Below are 24,473 nucleotides of genomic sequence, written 5' to 3'. Positions count from 1 at the left end.
CTAATGGACAGTGGGATGCATAGTTGCCTATTTGTGGGTATGGAGGCTTGTGGTTACTGGACACTCATGTGCACAGTGCATCCAACAGCAACCCTGAGCTCAAACAGATTGTTCATAAAGAGTACACATAGCTTCAATAATTCAAGGTCACAAAGGATCTTCTCCAGTACGTGATCCGGAAACCTAACCAATGCATGATAAGTTAAGTTCCTGTGTAGAACAGATAGCTCTTTGTTTGTAAAAGCACATTGTTGTTATCATTAAATTTCTTAGTAAGTGGTTATCTTTGCATTGCATATGGTCTGTTTGGATAGAAGGGGTTATTGAAGATTGCTGGAATCATCCTGCTTGCCACCTGAAGTGACTAACAACATATTAATGTAACTTTAAGTTGTTAGAAAATGTAATAACATCAAGCAATAGGCATTTCCATCTCTTTATTTACGTTTTGGAAAGAAAGTCAGACAATTGGAAAATTAGAATCGATACACCAAGCAGGTGAGCTTTTATTCAGGCATGTCATTACGCTAAGTAAACCTATCAATATAAGATCAGGGTGTGTTATCTAAGCAAAAATTTGAAAAGTTGCATCTTGCACATAATGTACGTAATAATGGTTATACACTTTTACATGATATGTTCCTTCCAGGCATGTGGGGGAGACATCAGGCACATCTTCCAACCTTCAGTTCATAATTCTATCAAGGAGGTGAATGATACATTGTTTGCCAGGGATAAAAGTTTCATCATGTTTCCTGTGGAAGGCAGCCAGCAACAAGAAAGATGCCCACAGTCCTACAATTCTGTCAATTGCAGGCCATAACTGATTGCATTCACATGGCCTTACATGATCTTGCCTGAACACAGCACTATTCTGAAGAAGGGTCTAGATCCGAAACGTCAGCTTTCCTGCACCTCTGATGCTGCTTGGCCTGTTGTGTTCATCCAGTTTTACACCTTGTTATCTCAGATTCTCCAGCATCGGCAGTTCCTACTGTCTCTGAAACTATTATGAATAGAAAGGCTACCACTTCATTAACAATGATGGGCTCTCCAATCACAAGTACAGAGCTATACACAGGAATGCACATAAAGTTGATGGCTCCCATCGTTCATTCGTTCTGTCAAAGTCATTAAAGTCAGACATATCTGAAGGATTAAAGGCTACCGTGATGCCTTGTCTGTGTTCAAGGATATACAATTTCACTTGGCTCATCGCACCAACGCTTCAGACAAGGATAAGAGAACACAACATGGTACAATAGGGCTTTGCCACCAACAGGGTCACTGTGGAACACACCTTTGCCATCTTGAATAATTTATTCTGTTACGTTGATGGCTCACAAAGATCTCTGAAGAGCTCAGTGAGAGCAAGTGAGATGACTCTACTGGCTAGCAATGTTCATTTCAAGAAATTGAAGTTTTGCAGTTGCTCCTGTCTGCTGGGTTTGAAAATAGTCAGCAAGTGAAGGTGTACTGACCAGTAATAAAGTAGTTTCTCTGCTGTACAGTTGGTGATTCAAACATTCATTTTTGTGGGATGATGGAAATGTTGGAATGCGACATTTCCCTGAGACACACTGTCATCCATATGAGCTGTTGCTGGTGAATAGGCTGCAGATTCTGCAATGTCTTATAGTCTTATGATCACTGCTTCATTAAATGCTCTCACTTGCAACTTGATAATAGACTTCCCTGTCCCCATCTCTTGAATACAGAGCTATGTACTCCTCCAAACAGAGTAACCCTTTGTTGTGGGATTTCCAGAATCCAGCTGTTTAATTGGTTAACTCCATTCCCAGCCTAGAAAGATGTCTCGCATTTTTGGAAGCCAGCAGCTTTTGAAGCCAATCCTGCACTTAACCTCAACCATTGTGCCCTGCACTATGTACTAGAAGCACCAGATAATTGTGTCAATGAGCTAACTTGGGAAAGGTCAATTTATTGGAACGCACATTATAGGCTGATCAGGTTCATGTCAGTGTGTACTGAAAATTGTTGGCATTAAAGCCATACAGTGAACATATCCTGTTACATGATTGATTTCTGGGCACTTGATCTGAGGGAAGGCCTTGAGTAGCTGTGACTTAATTGTAGCGAACAGCTGAGTGGTATAGAAGCAACTTGCAACTGAATGAAGAAGTCTCGCTCACGCATGGCTATATCTAGACAAACAATACACTAATACAGTCAGTTCCAGCTGCCCCTCTTCTGCCAACTTTGCGTGCCATTTTGAAAATTCACTTTGCAAGAATGAGCAGCTCAGGTGGTCTAAACAGTAAAATAACTATAAATGATATCTTAATGCTCCAAATAAACAGAATCACTGAGGGATACCTTTTCCCTGCGAGAATGTATTAAGGTCCGGCTGGGGCGAGCTCACACCAAGCTGCTCCAGTAAGGCACACAAAGTGAGGATGCTACTTTGTCGGCAGGTGGTGGGTTCAGAGGGGGCATTTCAGTTATACTACATGTTCTCGCCTATCGCTCAGATAAGGGCCTAAACACGGGGGAAATTATGAGAGGCGCAAATATGTTTTTAAAAGGCACAAAAATAAATCTCAAATCTAAGCTCCACCGCTGTAAAATGCGACATAATTGCTTACAGAAAAGAAATATCTGATTTCCGAGTGATTCCAACTCGGATGGCATAACACGCTCAAATATTTCTCACAAATGTCCTGCGAAATTATTCTCCTATCCTCAGTTCGTCGGTCTTCAAGGTGAAATAAAGGGGCGAGAGGAAACTTGCACCATTCGCTTTGAAATACTTACACACCCTTCTGGATTTGCAGAGGCTCTCGCAGTGTGCCGCTGGGGGAGCTGAGCACATTACAGCGAGTATTTGAATGGGGCCAGCGGCGGGCACGCTGCTGTTTCCTGACCCACGGTCTGCCCTCTCCCTGCACCTAAACCACCCCCCACCCCACCCGCACCGTCTCCGGCTCAAACCTAAATTTCTCAACATCCTTCCATTATCCTCATCCTTTTAAAGAGCCACTTGGCTTCCAAGGTCCACCTCTTCATATAAAAGAGTAGGTGATAAATCTGCCAGCTTCTTTGCAAACACGTCACACACAGTAAAGTCAACATGAGGAAGTATTCCCATGATTTACACAAAAAAAAATCACGCAGCTTCTCTAACCACCTCCACCGACTTAAAACATTGACAAAGTGTACCCTCATGAAGACAATGTAATTGCATAAGTGCAGTATAAATAGTGCAGAGAAATAGTAGAGAGATCTGAACGATTAAAACAAACAGTGATGGTCCTCAGGTTTATTGCCGGGCCGGTTAATCCTCAGACTGCACACCGGGTACCCTGAATGAGTGCAAATTTTCCTCAAAGTTGCTTAACAGAACAGGCTATTCAAACAAGCGCACGAATACGTTTGAGGGCGCAGTTTGCAAAAGGAAACTTTAGGGTGTTCTTCAAGCTGCCAGGCTCCTGTCCTACAGCCAGGATCGATAGGCCAGGAGCCCCAAGGCGGCTAGTCATCTCCGTGAGGGAAAACCGAGCTCCCCACCACTGTGCTCCACACGCTCCATTTTATCAGGCACTGCACTGAAATGTTTCAGCATCCAAGCTGCACCCCTTCAGCTTCTAGTCGGAGGGCTTGCCTTCCCCAGCCTCCCTCCCCAAGGGAAAATGCGACTTGGTTTCCTTACGAAGCAACAGGTTAGGAAACCCTGCCGTTGCCTGACAGGGCTGGGATGGTGACAGAACATCAACTAGATCACAAGCACCTTCCGCTCCCGAATGGCAGCACTGGAAACGCGGGTTACTTACAATGTGCACTGATTCTTCCTTTCATCTTCACCCAGTGAACTTAAGACCACAGAATACGCTAACACTTGCCCGGCTTTCCAGCTCTCACTGGCTCACGGGGCATTGGGAAATGTTTCAAATATTAAAACGGATCCATGCATGCTCAGCTCGTCCATTCAACAGGTATCAAGCTGGCTTTCTTTCAGGGTGACTGACCCGAAAACAGGACGCAAACTATTTCATTTCAGGATGCCTGACCTGCTCCACATTAGAAATCAAACAACCAGTCTCACTCGCTCGTTATTGATGTATTTTCCCCGAAGAGTCGGTAAGGTACTTACAGAGAGAGCAGATGTCGAGCGCAGCTGCTCCCAATGCACGGCTCTCCCAGTTTGCGCCGATTTCATGGAGTTCTTTCGATCAACTAACCTTGTGATTTGCTGTAGTCCAATTGCGACACGAAAAGAGAATCACATTGTTGTGATATATGGCATCCTGGACCACATTTTCACTGGTTTGATGCGCTAGCTACCCTCAGCCTTATTAGGTAATGTGGTCAACTTGTGGGGAGGGGACGGCTGCTTCAGAACGGCTAGACGAAAGCTGTGTTAACAACAGACTCCAAACTGAAAACACTCCGGATGCTGGAAATCAGAAACAAAAACTGAAATGCTAAAGCTCTCTGAAGATGGGTCACTGGACCCGAAACATTAACTCTGCTCTCTCACCTCAGGTGCTGCCAGTGAACAGCAGAGGCAATTGCCTCTGAGAAGCAAGCCGTTTGGCAGACTGGAGACAGGATTGCTTCTCAGAACAGAAAACCACACAGCTCAGGGCACGGGAGAAAACCGAAAGAACCGCCGATGCTGTAAATCAGGAACACAAACAGAAGTTGCCGCCGAAAAACCTCTGCAGGTCTGGCAGCATATTTGAAGGAAAGAAAAAGAGTGAACGTTTCGGATCCAGTTACCCTTCCTCAGGCCACAGGAGAGAGTTCAAACCACAGCACAAGGAGGGACAAGAGTATCGGGGAACAGGTGACACTATTAAACCATAGTGCTGGGAACGTGGCAGAAAATCCCGGGACGCTGCATTTAACATTGCAAGCACCTTATCCTCACATACACTTCAAGAAGCCTCAACACTGCTATTTCATAGGTAATAAGGGATGGGCAGTAAACTCTGTTCCTTACCTTCCTCCGCACAATGGGAATAACCTATATGGGAATTTAGCTATAGACTTAAAAAAGATGAGAAGTAGCATCAAAGGTAACAAAGTGTGGAGCTGGATGAACACAGCAGGCCAAGCAGCATCTTAGGAGCACAAAAGCTTACGTTTCGGGCCTCTACCCTTCATCAGAAAAGCCTTTTCTGATGAAGGGTAGAGGCCCGAAACGTAAGCTTTTGCGATCCTAAGATGCTGCTTGGCCTGCTGTGTTCATCCAGCTCCACACTTTGTTATCCTGGATTCTCCAGCATCTGCAGTTCCCATTATCACTGAAGTAGTATCAACTTGGTCATGTCATCAAACAACATGAATAGATAGCCCTGTACTCTGATTCATACCTTAGATTGCCCACTGTGCTGTTTCAACCAAGAGTTGGGCACAAGATGATACATGGATATTCTGCTGGTTAGCCCATGTTTAAGATGCCAAGTATAACGTGTTAAGCCTCTGGTACAGAAAGCAGGTCATTTGGCCCATCATGGATAGGTCTTTGAAAGGGTCATTAAATTAGCTTCATTCACAGCAATTCCTTTCTCCATAACCCCACAAATGTTGCATTAAAATTATTTAGCAATTTTCTTTTAAACTACCAGTTTCTAATGTATGTATTAAATCTAATCCACCTCCCTTTTAGGCATTCCAAATCACAGCAGCTTGTTGTGAGGGAAAAAAATTCTTTTTGCCACTGGACTTTTTGCCTTCTGTGAATAAGACAACAGGTTAATCTCTGCGAGTAGATCACATTGTGTTGGTCAGATTACTTGGCAGAGATTCCAGAATGAGAATGTGTAATAGTGACCACAAGATAGATAATGAGCAACATAACAAAATAATGGAACACCAACTATAAACTCCACTTCTGAAGTGCATATTTGGCATCACTAGTGAGCAAGGTTTGAGAAACAATCGTCAAGAAGTTCAGTCTGGACTCAGAGAGGTTTGAATTGTAGAGAGCCAACATAGATTCACAATAAACAGATCGTCCTTGACTAATCCATTTGAATTTTTAATAAAGTAACAGAGAAGGTTGATAAGTCGACTGTGCTGAATATCTTCTCTGTGAATTTTAACAGAATTTCTGGCAACTTGGATAATGTTATTTACTTTGGAACAGAAACCAGCAAATTATGGTACAGCAAGTTACCTTTACTTTTCAGATAAAGAATGGTACATAGTGGTGTGTCCAAGTGTCAGTGTCTTTTTTTTGACATGTACAAATGGTTTGGATATTGGAATTGAGTAAAATATAATTATTGCCAATGGTACCAAATGTAGTGGTGCAGCAATCTGTGACAATGAAAGCAATTGACTGCAACAGGAAATGAGTAGATGAGGATATACAGTCAAGCAAGCAATGGAATTTAATACAGAGAGTGTGAAGTAATGCATTTTTGCATAAGGGATAAGAGGCAACATTGTCTTAATAGCCAACATCTCAACATGAACAGGGACAGAAGGGCTTAGGAGCTATCGAGCCACTACAGGCATGAAGATATTACTTTCAAAAAGGTACAAAATTGCTTTTCAGATGTCTGCCGGTACCAGCTGCAGACAGACCATAGACTCCAGCAATTACCTAACTTTACAAAAAAGGATAATCACAGCCATTGTAAAATTCACAAATGACTTTGTTAAGGATGGATTGTTAGCAGCACAGGACTGTCACCCACTAACCAGTCTTCCTATTTCATCATGGGTCATGGGGAGATTAAAATTCAATGTATTTTCTTGAAAGGCATTCAAAAGGGTAACTTTAATTGAATAGGTTATTTATTTACAAAGACCCCGGCTGTCCCATAGATCGCAAAACATGAAAATCTTAACACAGGATAAATGCAAGCATATATATTGCCTTATTTGGAAAAGGAATTTAGACTTCTAACAGCTCACATAGGCAGTACCAGTATGTTTGCTACCTGTCCTTTTCAGGGTTTTCAGCAAAAGCTGGTCTGATCAGGCATACCTTTGTTGGAAACCATGAGAAACATTATCTGAAAAGCCATCAAACCAGCTGCAAAACACTAAGCCGAGGTAAAGTAGCTGTACTTTGAAAGTGACAGAATTCTTCTCCCTGGCTCATTCTAACTCCACGTTCACCTAAGAGCTGACTTCCTTCAGCTATAATAAGCATCACAGTTTACTGAAGATTGTCTGCTTTTACAAGAGCTTTACTCCAGCCCCCACCACCCAAGACATTTTTCCATTGGAGCTTTACTCCAGCTCAAGCTTCAATTCATCTAAGAAATTACGGGCCTGATACAAAGGAGACGCAAAAAAAGTCCTTGTGATTATAAGGCCTTTTTTTAAATCTGTATTTCAATGCTTTTTTTTGATGTGGGGGTGCTGGTGTAGGACCGAGGTTGTCAAAGTCAGAATTCACACAACACCAGGTTATAGTCCAACAGGTTTATTTGAAATCACAAGCTTTTAGAGTGCTGCTCCTTCATCAGGTGAAGGAGCAGTGCTTAAAAAGCTTGTGCTTTTTTTTGTGATATAGTTTGTGAGCTGTCACCTTTAAATCTCCAGCAAATGCATAACACTAAATCTTCTTTATTTCTAAATTCATAAAAACATATTACTGGATTCAGTTAAACAGAAATAAACTGTACAGTATACATAAATATAATATACCTCATCAGACAACTTTGATTATAGACAATAATAAATCACAAATTCGGCCTGTAACAGGGCGTATTGGCCTTTGTATGTTGCAGGACAGATTGAGAAAATTATTGGTAAAGCAATTAAGAACTTGAGCTTCACAAATAGAGGCACTGTGTACAAAAGCAGGGAAGTTTTGTTGAACATTAATAAACGTTTGGTTTGACCACAGTCATCAGTTCTAGTCACCGTGTGATAGTATGGACTGGAGGATTTTTGAGAGAGTGCAAAGGAGATTTATCAGAATAGTTTCAGGAAATGAGGAATTCTGACTACAAGGTTAAGTCGGGATTGTTCTTCTTGGATCAAAATAGATTGGGCACAGATGTTATAGAAGTAGACAAAATTATGACAAGTTTCGAGCATGTTAACAAAGAAAAGCTGTTACCATTAACTGATGATACAAAGGGGACACAGATATAATGTTCTGGGCACAAGATACAGGAAGAATTAGAAGGATAACTTGCTAATGCTGCAAATGGTAACAGCCACAAACTCATTATCCAGGATGGTAATGGAAGCAGAGTCAATTAATGATTTGAATAGGAAATTGGATGAATTATTAAGGAAATAAACTTGCAGAGCTACGGATCAAAAGTGGGATAATGTGATTTCTCCAAGGCTAGTCAGCATAGAGTCAACAGACGAAGTGGCCCTCTTTGGAGCTGCAGTTGTTTCTATGATTCCAGACACAATATATCGGGTACAGAGATAATGTGAACTGCAGATGCTGGAGAATGCAAGATAACAAAGTGTGAAGCTGGATGACACAGCAGGCCAAGCAGCATCTCAGGAGCACAAAAGCTGATGTTTTGGGCCTAGACCATTCATCAGGGAGGGGGATGGGGTGAGGGTTCTGAAATAAATAGGGAGAGAGGGGGAGGCGGACCGAAGATGGATTGAAGAGAAGATAGATGGAGAGGAGAATATAGGTGGAGAAGTAGGGAGGAGATAGGTCAGTCGAGGGAGGACAGACAGGTCAAGGAGGCGGGATGAGGTTGGTACACTTCCGCCATCTACGCTCCGATCCCACCACCCAAGACATTTTACCATCCCCACCCTTGTCTGCCCTCCGGAGAGACCACTCTCTCCATGACTCCCTTGTCCGCTCCACACTCCCCTCCAACCCCACCAATCCCAGCACCTTCCCCTGCAACCGCTGGAAGTGCTACACTTGCCCCCACACCTCCTCCCTCAACCCCATCCCAGGCCCCAAGATGACTTTCCATAGTAAGCCGATGTTCACCTACACATCTGCCAATGTAGTATACTGTATCTACTGTACCCGGTGTGGCTTCCTCTACATTGGGGAAACCAAGCGGAGGCTTGGGGACCACTTTGCAGAACACCTCCACTCGGTTCACAATAAACAACTGCACCTCCCAGTCGCGAACCATTTTAACTCCCCCTCCCATTCCTCAGACAACATGTCCATCATGGGCCTCCTGCAGTGCCACAATGATGCCACCCAAAGGTTGCAGGAACAGCAACTCATATTCCGCTTGGGAACCCTGCAGCCCAATGGTATCAATGTGGACTTCACAAGCTTCAAAATCTCCCCATCCCCCACTGCATCCCAAAACCAGCCCAGCTCATCCCCTCCCCCCACTGCATCACAAAACCAGCCCAACTCGTCCTCACCTCCCTAACCAGTTCTTCCTCTCACCTATCCCCTCCTCCCACCTCTAGCCACACCTCCATTTTCCACCTACCAGCCTCATCCCGCCTCCTTGACCTGTCTGTCCTCCCTGGACACACCTATCCCCTCCCCTCCTCCCCACCTACACTCTCCTCTCCACCTATCTTCTCCTCTATCCACCGAGGCAGGTAATGGGAGGCGGAGAGGCTCGATAGGATGAGAGTTTTTCACTCAAATGTAGAGGGTGAAAGGGTGGCCTTACAGAGGTTTATAAAATCATGAGATGCATAGATAAGGGGAAAACCAAAGGTCTTTTTCCTAAGGTGGGGAAGTTCAAAGCTAGAGGGCATATTTTTAAGGTGATAGGAGAAAATTTTAAAAAGGACATGAGGATCAACTTTTTTTACACAAAATGGTTCGTATGTAGAATGACCGGGCAGAGAAAGTGGTGGATGCAGGCACCATTACAATTTTTAACAGACAATTGGAAAAGTGCATGAGCGCAAAAGTTCAGAGGGATATCAGCCAAATACAGACAGGTGGGACTAGTTTAGTTTAGGATCATAGTTGGCATGGACTAGTTGGATTGGAGGGTCTGTTTCCATGCTGTAGGACTCTATGACTAACTGTGATTCCCCTCACAGCAAATCATCTAATAACATTTATTAACTAAGCTCAAAGATAAGAAATGAATAAAGAAACAAATAAAAAGACATAAAACTGTATGCTAGAATAAATGAGTATTTTCAGGAAAGGGAGGAAAATGATTAGAAGAGGAGCAAAACACGAAGCTACCCACTTTGATTTCCCTCCTCTGATGCTGCCAGACCTGCTGAGCTTTTCCAGCAATTTCTGTTTTTGTTGGCGATTTCTGATCCTTCTGTATCCATTTTACAAAGCTAGATATCTACTGTTTGCTTTACTATAGATTCATGTATAGATGAGCGAATATCATCATCCTGGGCACAGTTGCCTGGCCCACCCAGGCAGGGAATGGAGTAGGTGGGGGTGGGGGGGAGGGGGATGGGAATGCATGTGTATATGTGCAGATCAGAGTGTCAGTACTCAAAAATGGCTTACAGATACTTCCCCTTTGCCTGGATTCTGGTATAGCCCCCCTGTAGAGAGATTCTTGTCAACCCCATCCCCTACTAAATGGTGGCCTGGCTGCTTTTTTTCTGTTTAATACGGACGCATCAAAAAAAAATTGATGAGAGGTAATCTCCCATGTTGAAGTATCTTCTGAGTTACATACCCCTTATTGCAGCCAACTACTCTTCTCAAGTTGTAAGGCTTCTAATTGGCCCCTCTAGATTTGACAGCCTGCCTGTTACCTTTAATCGCACAGGGGACCTTTCTTCTTGATAATTAAATGTGTGCTCTATAAAATTCAGGTTGCTAACTTTTACCGTAAAACAGTACTGACTTGTGTCTTCTGCGTCATTTTCAAAATTCATCCCATGCAGTTGCCATAAAGTTAACTTTGAAATTCTCACTATTGATCACTGAACTGACCACAAAATTTAGACCACGTGCTATGGTCAGGACACTGACCAGAGAACAAAAATGTATGTAACCCGTAGAATATCACCTCTAGAATTAAGATTGAAAACTTAGACATCAGCACACTGAATTGACGACACAAAACTTACTGATGCATACATAATATGGCCACCAATTTTCTAAAGTTAACATTCCAAAACATACAGACTTTGTCACCTGCTTTTCAATAACATTTAGTCAATTTAAGTAACTCTTCTGTGAGATTTTATTTGTTCCTTCCCTGGTAGAGCCAGTTTCTTAAATTCCTACTTGTTTATCTTCTCTCACAAAACAAAGACAGAGTAAAAAGCCAAGAGATTATATCAGAATCAAGTAATATGCAGGAAAGAGGCAAATGTTTTTACAAGGGACTGCTCATCATTCTCTGCATTTTTAGAAATGATCAAATTACCAGAGTCTTTTAAAAAAAGCTAATAGATGCTCTATGTGCAACACAAACTATTTTCATTTTTACCTACTCTGTTTACTGAAAGTTGGAATACTGTTGCTGAGGTTTTATTCATTGAAAGTATGTAGAGCCAGTTTCCTAAATTCCTATTTGTTTATCTTCTCTCACAAAACAAAGGCAGAGTAAAAAGCCAAGAGATTATATCAGAATGAATCAAGTAATATGCAGGAAAGAGGCAAACATTTTTACAAGGGACTGTTCATCACATTCTACATTTTTAGAAATGATCAAATCCAGCACCAACTAGATTTGTGCATTGGGTGCCAGAGTGTTTTTAAAAAAAGCTAATAGATGCTGTATGTGCAACACAAACTATTTTCCTTTTTCCTACTCTTTATTTAACAAAAATTGAAATATTGTTGCTGAGGTTTTATTTATTGAAAGTATTAGGCTATCAGTTACTGTCTTCCTTCTCCAGCTGCCACTGACCTTTGTGATATCTCTCCTTTCTGTGCACACTCCTCATGCACTGGGCAGAGAGGATTTCCCATGTTACCTTCAACATCATTACCTTCAGCTTACAAAAGCAATAAATCAGTGTTCATGGTGCTATTAAGCAGAAGGCAACAACCTTCAATGTTTCTTGACTCTCACAGGGCTTGGAGACTTACTGAGACTTCTGAAAGATTGAAGAATTCCTTTTGGAATGATACATGCTGTCTTGCATTTGTTGCGCACTACTATCTATGGAAGCCTTCAAAAATCCATCAAGCTTTGCCATTAGAAATATAGTCGAGATCACCAATCGGCCAAGTGATCTCAAATCGATGTTTGTCATGGTGGATTTTTATAGTTTCCTACCATCTGCAAAAATATGCTATGTGGTATAACAGTGAGAAGATTTATTTCTAGTGACACATGAAGCCAGGCATGCGCCTCTGTCATTTTCAATTGCTAATATTCCTCTAGAACTGGTCATTAATCTGTCACCAGAAGCTTACTGCCTGCCAGAGGTGTGTTGGACAGCTATCAACCTGTTTTACGCATTATAAAAACACTTCTCATTGGTCATCAAGTGAGTCTCAAACCAGAAGTTTCTGCCCCTGAGGTAGGGATGTTATCTACTGCATCACAATACCTCACTAGTACATTAACCACACATTCTTAGAACAAAGCTAGCTCATAAGTAGATTCTAAATCCAGGTGAGTTACTCTGGCACTTATAAAGAAATTTAGGAAAGTACATTCAGCAATAACCCATTCACTTGACTTGTGCCAAGACCACACAGCTCCTTAACTCATTACTGCTCTGATCCAAACACGGACAACGGAGCTGAGCTCCAGAAGAAAGGGCAGAGTAACTGCCTTGAAATAAAGGCTGTATTTGACTGACTGTGACATTGAGGAAATCTGGTAAAATTGGAATCAATTGGAAACATAGGAAAACTCTTCACTGCTTTGTATAGTAACTTGCACAAGGGAAGTTGGCGGCGGTTGTTGGAGATCAGTCATCTCAGCTCTAGGATGTCTCTGCAGGAGTTTCTCAGGGTGGTGCCTGAGGCCTAACCATCTTCAGGTGCTTCATCAGTGGCCTTTCCTTCATCATCAGGTCAGAAGTGGGATGTTCACTGATGATTATTCAGTATTCAGCAGCATTCGTGACTCCTCAGAAACTGAAGCAGTCCATGTACAAATTCAGCAAGACCTGGATAATATCCATGTTTGGGATGACAAGTGGTAAGTAAAATTTGCACCAGATAATTTGCAAGTAATGACCATCTCTAACAAGAAATAGAATGTAGCTATCATCCCTTGATATTGGTGGCAATACTGTCACTGAATTCCCTACTATCAACATCATAGGAGTAGGGTGGAAGTGACTGTTGATCAGATACGGAACCGGATTAAACACATAAATACCATGCCTATAAGAAAAGGTCAGATGCTGGGAATTCTACACTGAATAATTTACCTCCTGACTCTCCAAAGACTGTCCATTATCTACAAGGCAGAAGTCAGGAATGTGATGAAATATTCCCCACTTGCCTGGATGGGTGCAGCTCCAACAATACTCAAAAAGCTTGACACCATCCAGGATAAAGTTTGATTGGCACTATATCCACAAACATTCACTCCCTCGACCATCGAAGCTTGGTAGCAGCAGTGTGTACCAGTTACAGGATACACTGTAAAAATTCACCAAGGCTCCATAGGCAGCACCTTCTAAACCCTTGGTCATTATCATTTAATGGACATGGGCAGCCAATACATATACATGGGAACAACACCATCTGCACATTCCCCACTAAGCTTGCTGGGTCAAAGTCCTGGCATTCTCTTGTCATGGTATTGTAGATCTATTTATGCCAAATTGATTATGACAGTTCAAGAAGGTTGTGCTCAAGAGCAACTAGGGACTGGCAATAAATTTTGCCTCAACCAGTGATGACCACATCCTACGAAAGAATGATCACAAAAGCCACTTTCTGAAATAAAACCTGTTTCTAATATGAATCTGTCGACTTTTTTCTTGTGTGCTCATTCTTCTCATGATTGTAGAAGGATGAAATTTGTTTTATTAGAAAATATATGCCACAGTGCAAGGCGGTACTTTGAACATGTTGAGTGCAACTAACAATAACATTCCTGACATCCAAAGTAGGAAAGCGATCGCTATGTCACTAAAGTAACAGTAAACTGCAACTGAATCACACAAATTGGTGCTGCACGATATTCTTAGATATAGTGTCCATCCACTCCTGAAGCTGTTAATGCTAATTATCTTGGGTGAGTTTGAGGTCAACTCAAGTGAAAAGTGGCAGAGAAGTTGGACCCTCTTTATCCATTCACATGCAGAGAATTGGAATTTCAATCAGCATCAAACAAGATTGGAATCTTAGAAATATAATAGATGCAGGGTGCAAGATTCAGCAATGCAGTGGGAGACTTGCACCAGATTTCATTGCACACAATGCATCCTTGGCCACTTCCTGTGATGCCCACACCAATTCCTGAACTGGAATGGTATTCCGTTGTGGTCAGAGCATAACTAGAGATCATCAATACAAGATAGTCTCCAAAAATCCAATAGCGAATTCAGAAGAAACTTATTTACACAGGCGGTGGTCAGGACATGGAAATCGTTCCCACATAAAAGTGATTGACGTGAATGGTATTGATGCTTTTAGGGGAAGCTAGTCAGGCATGTGCAGGAGAAGACAATAGAGGATTACAATATTAATTTTGGATGAAGAAAGATGGGAGGAGGCTCAAGTGAAGGACAAACTGCAGAATGGACATTTGTAAATTAAGCGGCCTGCTTCTCAACTTAATTTCCCATGTATCCATGTGCATCCGCAACACGCACAAAGATCTTTAATTGACTCTATCTTATTAGCTTCACAAAAACATAATACAATCCTAAGAAATCACATTTAAAATTATTAAAATGATGCAAGAAGTCAAAGCATTTCATCTTGTTTTCAACTGGATAAGAATGCATAAGACAGCGTAGGAAAAGGCTGCTGATTGGTTGGGCCTTCACTGACGTAAAGATGCAGCAAGAATGGTTAACTGTCAATCCTCATTCTCAGACTATGCAGGCAGACTCTGATTGGTCTAGATGTTACAATGGAAATATAACAAAAATTAGCAGTGTCCATGGCTGTTTTTGTTACAAAGAATATGAAATTTGGCTAGCAGACATGCAAAACATGTCTTTGCTAAAAAAAAGTCCTAAAATAATTCTACCTTTTGACCGTGATTACAGTTCTGGGCCTCTTTAAAGAGTGATTTAACAAGTATCAGTTGAAAGACTTTTGCTAAGTTTAAGTTTGGGCTTTCTTGTGGCACTGTGGTAGCTCTGGAAGTGTACAATAACATTTCTGAACTTGTTGATCAGGAAAAAATGGTTTTAAAAAATCTAAAACTAAGTTTAAGGCAGTTCTTGCGGCACAGTGGGGGTGCCTATACCCATGAAGCGACAAAGTTGGATTCAAGACCCACCTGCTCCTAAGATATGTAGTAAGGTTGAGGAAAAATACCTAAGGCTACATTTTAGGGAGGATTGTGTTGAATTGCTGGAGCAATTTGCAGCATTCATTAAGGGATGTAAGATCACTTAGCCATGAGCTTTTTTTTTCAACAATCCCGCTTAGAACATAGAACATAGAACATTACAGCACAGTACAGGCCCTTCGGCCCTCGATGTTGTGCCGACCTGTCATACCGATCTCAAGCCCATCTGACCTACACTATTCCATGTACGTCCATATACTTGTTTCGCAACATGACAGAGGAGGAGCCAGGGACGGGAAGCTGTGCAAGGAGAAACTTGAAGGCAGGCCTGACCAACAGGAGAACCACTTGAACATAGTTAGGAGCAATGTTCAGAGTAGGCTAAAATTCACAATGGAGACCAACATGGATTTGTGCACTTCCTTTGGAAGAGCCTGAAACGACAAAGCAAGGCAATGCTTACCTTTGCACTGGACCTAACATTCTAAGCAAGTAGATTCTTTCAGCTTTGTGACATCAATAATAGGTCATAGTTCACCTTTCCGGAGGGTATCTGTGAGGTTACAGTGACACCGTACATAGGGAGAGAAGACTTGATTGTCTTCTCCCTGAGAAGGGAATGCCCAGATGAAGGGTGGGTAGACTTAGCATGCCAGTGGGTTCCCTATGATACCAAATGTCATTCAGCAATTCTTGTCAATGAAGGCATGGATTCAGATTGTACCACCGTCAGTCGCAGCAGTCAGGCAGTGATGGGGAGGTGAACACTGTCATCCTGAGAGCACACAGCAGGTTTGTGATGCATGGCGACATTGCGACCTCCACAGAGCAGTACCTCAGCACTCTGTTGGAGTGCTGATGCCTGGACTTGCTGTGTCCATCCAGCTCCACACTTTGTTATCTCGGATTCTCCAGCATCTGCAGTTCCCATTATTTCTGATACAATTCTAACGTCACTGCGAAGCCTCTTCCAGGGATGCCTAACCTGAAGAAGTTACCCTTCTCCCTCCGAACAAACCTCAGGAGATCTCTCTCCCACTGCAACTCTTTTGTATCCATCTTCGATCCACCTCCCCCTCTCTCCCTATTTATTTCAGAACCCTCTCCCCATCCGCCTTTTCTGATGAAGGGTCTAGGCCCGAAACATCAGCGTTTTTGCTCCTAAGATGCTGCTTGGCCTGCTGTGTTCATCCAGCTCCACATTTTGTTATGTTGGTGTCAAAGTCTGAAAGCCGCCCTGTGCACTGAGATCTGCAACTATGATGGCAGCAATTTGTGCTGCACATCAGCAGGTATGACCTCTGTCTCAGTTTCCACAGCAATACTAAAACATCAGGTGGCTTCCAACTACATTGCGATGGGAGCTCTGACAATTTTCACCAGACGCTTTGTCAAGGGCCAGCTAGGCAGTGAAACCATGAAGGTGCCCACTTCTTCGAACATGGTTTACAAAGGATGGACTCTAGTTTCAGTGTGATGTTTGCTGGCAGTTTGGAGCTGGTCTTGTCCATACACCAAGCCAGTGAGCCAAAGCTGGCCAGCAGATCTGTAATGCAACATCAGCACTTTCCTGACATCACTCTAATTTATGGCCTCATCTGAGTCCCTTGCTGTACAATTTGTAATCTCAACCTCCAGGAAATTCACTTACAAACTGACCAAAAACCGCATCCTGGCTGCAATCTAGTGACTTACCACATGTTGATCCTAACTCAACATCAACCTCTAATATTTTCATAGTGCAGGTTTCTGAACTGATGATTATGAGCATAAGGTAAAATCATGCTACCTTCTCTTCAGACTCATGGGTTTGCTCTTTCTCTTTTTGATGGCTCTTTGAAGGCTGATCAGATGTTAGTTTTTGACTATCAGAATGCACAAAAACCACTGCAGAGTAAAGGGAGGATGTGGTGAGATGTGTCAGAATTCCAAATTCACACCATTTCATATTCCATTTTTTGGCAGACTTCAGGAAGAAAAACAATTAGAGAAAGTGCATCAGAGAGAAAGCTGCCAGCATGCTGGGTGGCCTCAGCATGACTGGGAGCCACCTGCTCTATGACATTGGTCCCAATGACTCTGGTTCTCCACTGGCCCTCTGGCCTCCTGGCCAGTTGTGCTACCTTTTCCTGCAAGAGAAAGGGCAGAAATGCAGTGATATTATGTCTACGTTTTTAAGTGAAGTCTCTTTGTAGCTGAAAGGTTTTATGCTTCTGGAATGGGGAGATGTGAAAAAGATCCGACACAAGTCTGTGCAAACATTGTTGAATCTAACTAACATCAAGGCCGTATTGGGGTGTGAAATTAATTTTGATAATTTACTTAAATATGAAAGTTGATGTGTGTGACTGGGATGATTGTAAGGCTTGTTTGGGCGAGATGCAGTGTCAGATGTTAGGGTTGAGTCCTGAGTGTTGTGACATGTTGCTGGAAAAGTGATGAGGGTGCAGTGTATTGAGCAGTTTGAGAGGTGGGTGGTGCTTGGGTCTGAGATCTGACGTGCAAATACACTGAGGCCAGAAGATCGTAATATATAGGAGTGGAAGTAAGGCCATTCGGTCCATCAAGTCCACTCCGCCAGTTAATCATGGCTGATGGACATTTCAACTCTACTTACCCGCACTCTCCCCGTAGCCCTTAATTCCTTGCAAGATCAAGAATTTATCAATCTCTGCCTTGAAGACATTTAACGTCCCGGCCAACACTGTGCTTCGTGGCAATGAATTCCATAGGCCCACCACTCTCTGGCTGAAAAAATGTCTCCACATTTCTGTTCTAAATAGACCTCTCTAATTCTAAGGCTGTGCCCAAGGGTCCTAGTCTCCCCGCCTAATGGAAACAACTTCCCAGCGTCCACCCTTTCTAAACCATACATTATCTTGTAAGTTTCTACTAGATTTCCCCTCAACCTTCTGAACTCTAATGAGTACAATCCCAGGATCCTTAGCCGTTCATCATACGTTAAACCTACCATTTCAGGGATCATCCCTGTGAATCTCCACGGACACACTCCAGGGCTAGTATGTCCTTCCTGAGGTGTGGACACAGTATACTAAATGGGGCCTAACTAGAGCTTTATAAAGTCTCAGAAGCACATCGCTGCTTTTATATTCCAACCCTCTTAAAAAAAATGACAACATTACATTTGCTTTCTTTATCACAGACTCAACCTGCAAGTTAACCTTTAGAGAATCCTGGACTAGCACTCCCAGATCCCTTTGTACTTCGGCTTTATGAATTTTCTCACCGTTTAGAAAATAGTCCATGCCTGTATTCTTTTTACCAAAGTGCAAGACCTCACATTTGCTCACGTTGAATTTCATCAGCCATTTCCTGGACCACTCTCCTAAACTGTCTAAATCTTTCTGCAGCTTCCCCACTTCCTCAGTACTACCTGCCTGCCCACCTATCTTTGTATCATCGGCAAACTTCACCACAATTCCCCCAGTCCCTTCATCCAGATCATTAATATGTAAAGTGAACAGCTGCGGCCCAAAACTGAACCAATGCGGAACATCACTTGTCACCAGTTGCCATTCCAAAAAAGAGTCTTTTGTCCCAACTCTCTGCCTTCTGTCAGACAGCTAATCCTCAATCCATGCCAGTAGCTGACCTCGAACACCATGGGCCCTCACCTTACTCAGCAGCCTCCCGTGAGGCACCTTCTCGAAGGCCTTTTGGAAGTCTAGATAGATAACATCCACTGGGTTTCCCTGGTCTAACCTACTTGTTACCTCTTCAAAGAATTCTAACAGATTTGTTAGGCATGACCTCCACTTACTAAATCCATGCTGACTTGTTTTTGTCTGACCCTGCACTTCCAAGAATTTAGAAATCTCATCCTTAACAATGGATTCTAGAATTTTATCAACAACCAAGGTTAGTCTAATCGGCCTATAATTTTCCATCTTTTGTCTTCATCCTTTCTTGAATAAGGGGGTTACAACAGCGATTTTCCAATCATTTTTGACTTTCCCTGACTCCAGTGACATTTGAAAGATCACAAACAACGCCTCCGCTATTTCCTCAGCCACCTCCCTCAGAACTCTAGGATGTAGCCCATCGGGACCAGGAGATTTATCAATTTTTAGACCTTTTAGATTTTCTAGCACTTTCTCTTTTGTAATGCCTACCATACTCAACTCTGCCCCCGACTGTCCTCTCACTTATTCAACTTGACCATCAAATAAGGTAGTTAAAATATTTACCGCACTACAGCCATATCCTCGGGAAAACACTTGAGGTATTAATCGCCCCTGCTACCTCTATCTGTTGCTTCTATGCTGGAGAAACATTACCTCTTTCCCTACCTCCACTTGCCTGCCAGTGTCCCCAAGTCAGCTTTGTTGAGCTAGGGAGTCTATTCCCTGCCATGGGGAGACATCACACTTCTCCCTGAAATGCAGCTTGTTATTGATAGGATGTTCTGATTGCAATTTGATTGCTGACATGTTATGAGGGCTGGTTCATTCTTACCTGATGCCAGATGGACAGTGGAAGGGTAAGATTCATCTGTACCATTGTGCTGTAAATTTCATGAGTCATAGAGTCATAGAGCTTTATAGCATGAAAAGAGATCCTTTGATCCAACTTATCTATGGCAACCAGATATCCCAAATTAATCTAATCTCATTTGCCGCATTTGGCCCATATCCCTCTAGACGCTTCCAATTCATGTACCCATCTAGATGCCTTTTAAATGTGGCAATTGTACCAGTTTGGGTTCAGCCAGGGCCACTCAGCTCCTGATCTCATTATAGACTTGGTTTAAACATGGACAAAAGAGCTGAATTCCAGAGGTGAGGTGACAGTGACAGCCCTTCATATCAAGGCTGCATTCGGTCAAGTGTGGCATCAAGAAGCCCTAGCAAAACTGGAATCAATGGCTATCAGTTGGCAAACTCTCCTGTGGTTGGACTCATACCTGACACATGGGAAGATGGTGGAGGTTGTTGGCGGTCAAACATCTCAACACCAGGACATCTCTGCAGGAGTTCCTCAGGGTAGTGTCCTAGGCCCAACCATCTTCAGCTGCTTCATCAATGACCTTCCCTCTGTCATAAGGCCAGAAGTAGGGATGTTCGCTGATGATTGCACAATGTTCAGCATCATTCATGACTCTCAGATACTGAAGCAGTCCATGTTCACATGCAACGAGATCTAGACAATGTCCAGGCTTGGGCTGACAAGTGACAAGTGACATTCACGCCACACAAATGCCAGGCTATGACCATCACCAATTAGAACCAATCTAACAACCACCCTTTGACATTCAATGGAATTATCACCACTGAATTCCCCACTAACAACATCCTGGGCGTTGCCATTGACCTGAAACTCAACTGGACCCACCACATTAACACAGTGGCTACAAGAGCAGGCCAGAAGCTATGAATACTTTGGCAAGTAACTCACCTCCTGATTCCTCAAAGCCTGTCCATTATCTACAATGCACAAATCATGAGTGTGGTGGAATACTCCCCATTTACACATATGTGAGAAATAAGAGAACGACCAGAGAAAGGGTAGGGACAATGAAGAATTTTAAAGGGAACTTGTGTACGGAACCTAAAGAGATGGAGAGATCCTTAATGAATACTTTTCTTCAGTCTTCACAACTGAGAGAGACCTAGTTGTAGGAGAGGACAGTGTGAAACAGACTGGTAGGCTGGAGGAGGTGGATGTTAGTAAGGACAATGTGGTAAGAATTTTGAGCAACTTGAAGATAGATAAGTGCCCTGGGCCTGATGGGATTTATCCAATGATTCTATGTGATACAAGGGATGAGATCGTAGGGCCTTTGACAATGATATTTTTGTCCTCATTGCCACGAGTATAGAGTCAGAAGATTGGAGTGAGGCAAACATCATTCCCTTGTTCAAAAAAGGGAATTGGGATAACCCTGGAAATTACAGGCCAGTTAGTCTTACTTCAGTGGTGGTCAAATTATTGGAAAGGGCTCTGAGAGATAGGATTTATGAGTACTTGGAAAAGCACAGTTTGATTCATGATAGTCAGCATGGATTTGTGAGGGGTAGATCATACCTCAGAAATCTTATTGAATTCTTTGAAGAGGTGACCAAACACATGGATTAAGGTAGAGCAGTGGATGTGGTATACATGGATTTAAGTAAGGCATTTGATAAGGTTCCCCATAGTCAGCTCATGCAGAAAATAAGGAGGCATGGGATAGGGGGAAATGTGGCAGATTGGATTCAGAATTGGTTGACTCTTAGGAGACAAAGTGTGGTAATGGATGGAAAGTATTCAACATGGTGCTCAGTTACGAGTGGTATACCACAAAGATCTGTTCTGGGTCCTCTTCTATTTGTGATTTTTGTAAATGATTTGGTTGAAGGAGTAGAAAGGTGGATTAGTAAGTTCACTGACAATATGAAGGTGGATCAAGTTGTGGGCAGTGCGGAGGGCGGTTCTAGGTTACAAAGGGATATTGATAGGATGCAGAGCTGGGCTGAGAAGTAGCAGATGGAGTTAACCCTTAAAAGTGTGAGGTGATTCATTTTGGAATGACAAATTTAAAAGCAGAATACAGGCTTAATGGAAACATTCTTGACAGTGTGGGGTAACAGAGGGATCTTGGGGTTCATGTTCACAGTTCCCTGAAAATTGCCACCCAGGTGGATAGAGTTGTTAAGAAGGTGTGTTAGCTTTCATTAATAGAGGCATTGAGTTCAGCTCCAGCTGTACAAAACCCTGGTTTAGACACATCTGGAGTATTGTCCAGTTCTGGTTGCCTCATTACAGGAAAATTGTGGAAGCTTTGGAAAAGGTGCAGAGGATATTTACCAGGATGTTGCCTGGAATAGAGGGAAGGTCTTAGAAGGAAAGGTTGAGGGAGCTTGGGCTTTTCTCTTTGGAACAACGGCGATAAGAGGTGACTTCGTAGAGGTGTACAAAATTATCAGAAGTATAGACAAAGTGGATAGCCGGAGACATTTTCCTAGGGTGGAGGTAGCTATTATGAGGGGCCCTAGTTTTAAAGTGAGTGGAGGTAGATATAGGGGAGACATCAGAGGTAGGTTCTTTACTCAGAGAGTGGTTGGGGGGTGGAAAGCTTTGCTGGAGAGGGTAGTGGAGTCGGTCTTATTGGGACATTTAAGATTAGATAAGCATATGGATGATAGTATAAGCTAGAGGTGGACATTAGATACACCTTAGGTTTAGGGTAACAGTTTGGCACAGCATCGTGGGTTGAAGGGCCTGCACTATGCTGTGCAGTTCTATGTTCTATGTTCGATGTTCGGTGAGTGCAGCCCCAACAACACTCAAGAAGCTTGACACCATCCAGGACAAAGCAGCCCGCTTGATTGACACTGCACCCACAAGCATTCACTCCCTCCATCATTGACGCTCAGTATCAGCAGTATGTACTATCTACAAGATACACTGCAGAAATTCATCAGAGTTCCTCAGACAGCACCTTCCAAACCCACAAAACACTTCCATCTAGAAGGATAAAAGCATCAAACATATGGGAACACCAGCACCTCCAAGTTCCCCTCTAAGTCATTCACCATACCGACTTGGAAATACATCGTCGTTCCTTCACTGCCCCGGGTTAAAATCCTGCAACTCCCTCCCTAATAGCATTGTGGGTCAACCCACAGCAGGAGGATTGCAGCAGTTCAAGAAGGCAGCTCACCACCACCTTCTCAAGGGCAATTAGGGATGGGCAAGAAATGCTGGTCTCCTCTACTTCCTTCGGCAGGTCATTCCATACACACACCAGCCTCTGCGTGAAAAAGCTGTTCCTTAAGTTTCTTTTAAAGCCTTCCCCTCTCTAGTTTTGCACTCCCCTATCCTGGAGAAAAGACTTTGGCTCTTCACCCTATCCACACCACTCATGATTTGATAAAGCTCTATAAGGTCACTCCTCAGCCTCCAATGCTCCACGGAAACTAGCCCTAGCATATTCAGTCTCTCCTTATAGCTCAAACTCTAACCCAGACAACATTCTTGTCAATCTTCTCTGAAGCCTTTCAAATTTCACAATGTCCTTCCTATAGTAGGCAGACCAGAACTGAACACAGTATTCTAGAAGTGGCTTAACCAATGCCCTGGCGAGAGTAAGGATGGGAGATGCTGGATGCCAGATTCAATAAACATGGAGCTGGACAAACACAGCAGGTCAGACAGCATCAGAGGAGCAGCAAAGTCAACATTTTAGCCTGAAACCCTTTGTCAGGATTGGACAGGGAGAGGAAAGGCCATAAATAAATAGAGGGAGGGGCATGGGATAAGATGGAGGGATTTTGAAGCTGGAGAAGTCAATATTCAAGCTCTTGGTCTGTAAGCTCCCAAAGTGAAATATCAGGTGTTATTCCTCCAGCTTATGTATGGCCTTATAGCCCAAGGACCTGAGTATTGATTTCACCAGCTTCAAAATCCCTCCACGCCTAGCCTTATCACATGTCTCACTTCGCTGACCTGTCCTAATCTGTCCATCTTCCGACTCACCTATCAGCTCCACTCTTCCCACTGACCAATCACAACAACCCCCTACCTGCATCCACCTATCACTATCCTACCTACCTTTCCCCAGCCCTACCCTCCTCTCTATTTATTTCTGGGTTCCCATCCCCCTGTTCAGCCTTGACAAAGAGTTTTGGCCTGAAACATTGACTTTCTTGTTCCTCTAATGTTGTCTGACATGCTCTGTTTGTCCATCTCCATGTTTACTGACTTTAACCCAATGTCCTGTACTGCCACAACATGATGTCCCAACCCCTGTACTCAATGCACTGGCCAATAAAAGCAAGTGTATCAAATGCCTTCTTCACTACCCTGTATACCTGCAGCTCCACTTTCAAGGATCTATGAAGGTGCACTCCAATGTCTCTTGGGGTTTAGAGTTGTATGTGCCAATTGCTGGCAAATGGGACTCGACTCATTTCGATATCTGGTCGACATGGATGAGTTGGACTGAAAGGTCTGTTTCGTGCTGACTCGATGTACAAGTCCTGCCCTCATTTGCCCTACCAAAATGCGGTACCTTACAATTATCCAAATTAAATTCCATCTGCCTCTCTTTGCTCATTTTCCCACCTGATCAAGATACCATTGTTTTCTGAGGTAACCTTCTTTGCTATCCACTACACCAACAATTTTGATGTCATCTGCAAACTTACTAACCATACCTCTTACCTTCACTTCCAAAGCAGTTATATAAATGACAAAAGCAGTGGG

The 24,473-nt window shown here is 43.0% G+C and overlaps 1 protein-coding gene across 4 annotated transcripts in view; it reads right to left on the bottom strand.

Moving 5' to 3' along the window:
* The window catches only part of LOC125454051 (myosin light chain kinase, smooth muscle-like), a 399,944-nt gene extending 379,729 nt beyond the window's left edge, over window positions 1-20,215 (bottom strand). For 3 of the 4 annotated variants that reach the window (XM_048534324.2, XM_048534323.2, XM_059647274.1), the window contains exon 1: window positions 4,112-4,373. The gene's annotated coding sequence lies outside the window, so the exon portion shown is untranslated. Of the gene's footprint in view, window positions 1-4,111; window positions 4,374-20,190 lie in introns of those variants that run through there. The other variant, XM_059647275.1, reaches the window with a different exon arrangement.
* Window positions 20,216-24,473: the final 4,258 nt, after the last annotated feature.

This window comes from Stegostoma tigrinum, chromosome 7 (genome assembly GCF_030684315.1).
Source record: "Stegostoma tigrinum isolate sSteTig4 chromosome 7, sSteTig4.hap1, whole genome shotgun sequence".
NCBI lineage: Eukaryota > Metazoa > Chordata > Chondrichthyes > Orectolobiformes > Stegostomatidae > Stegostoma > Stegostoma tigrinum.
The sequence above is the reverse complement of the archived record's forward strand: the minus strand, read 5'-3'. Positions and strand labels throughout refer to the sequence as shown.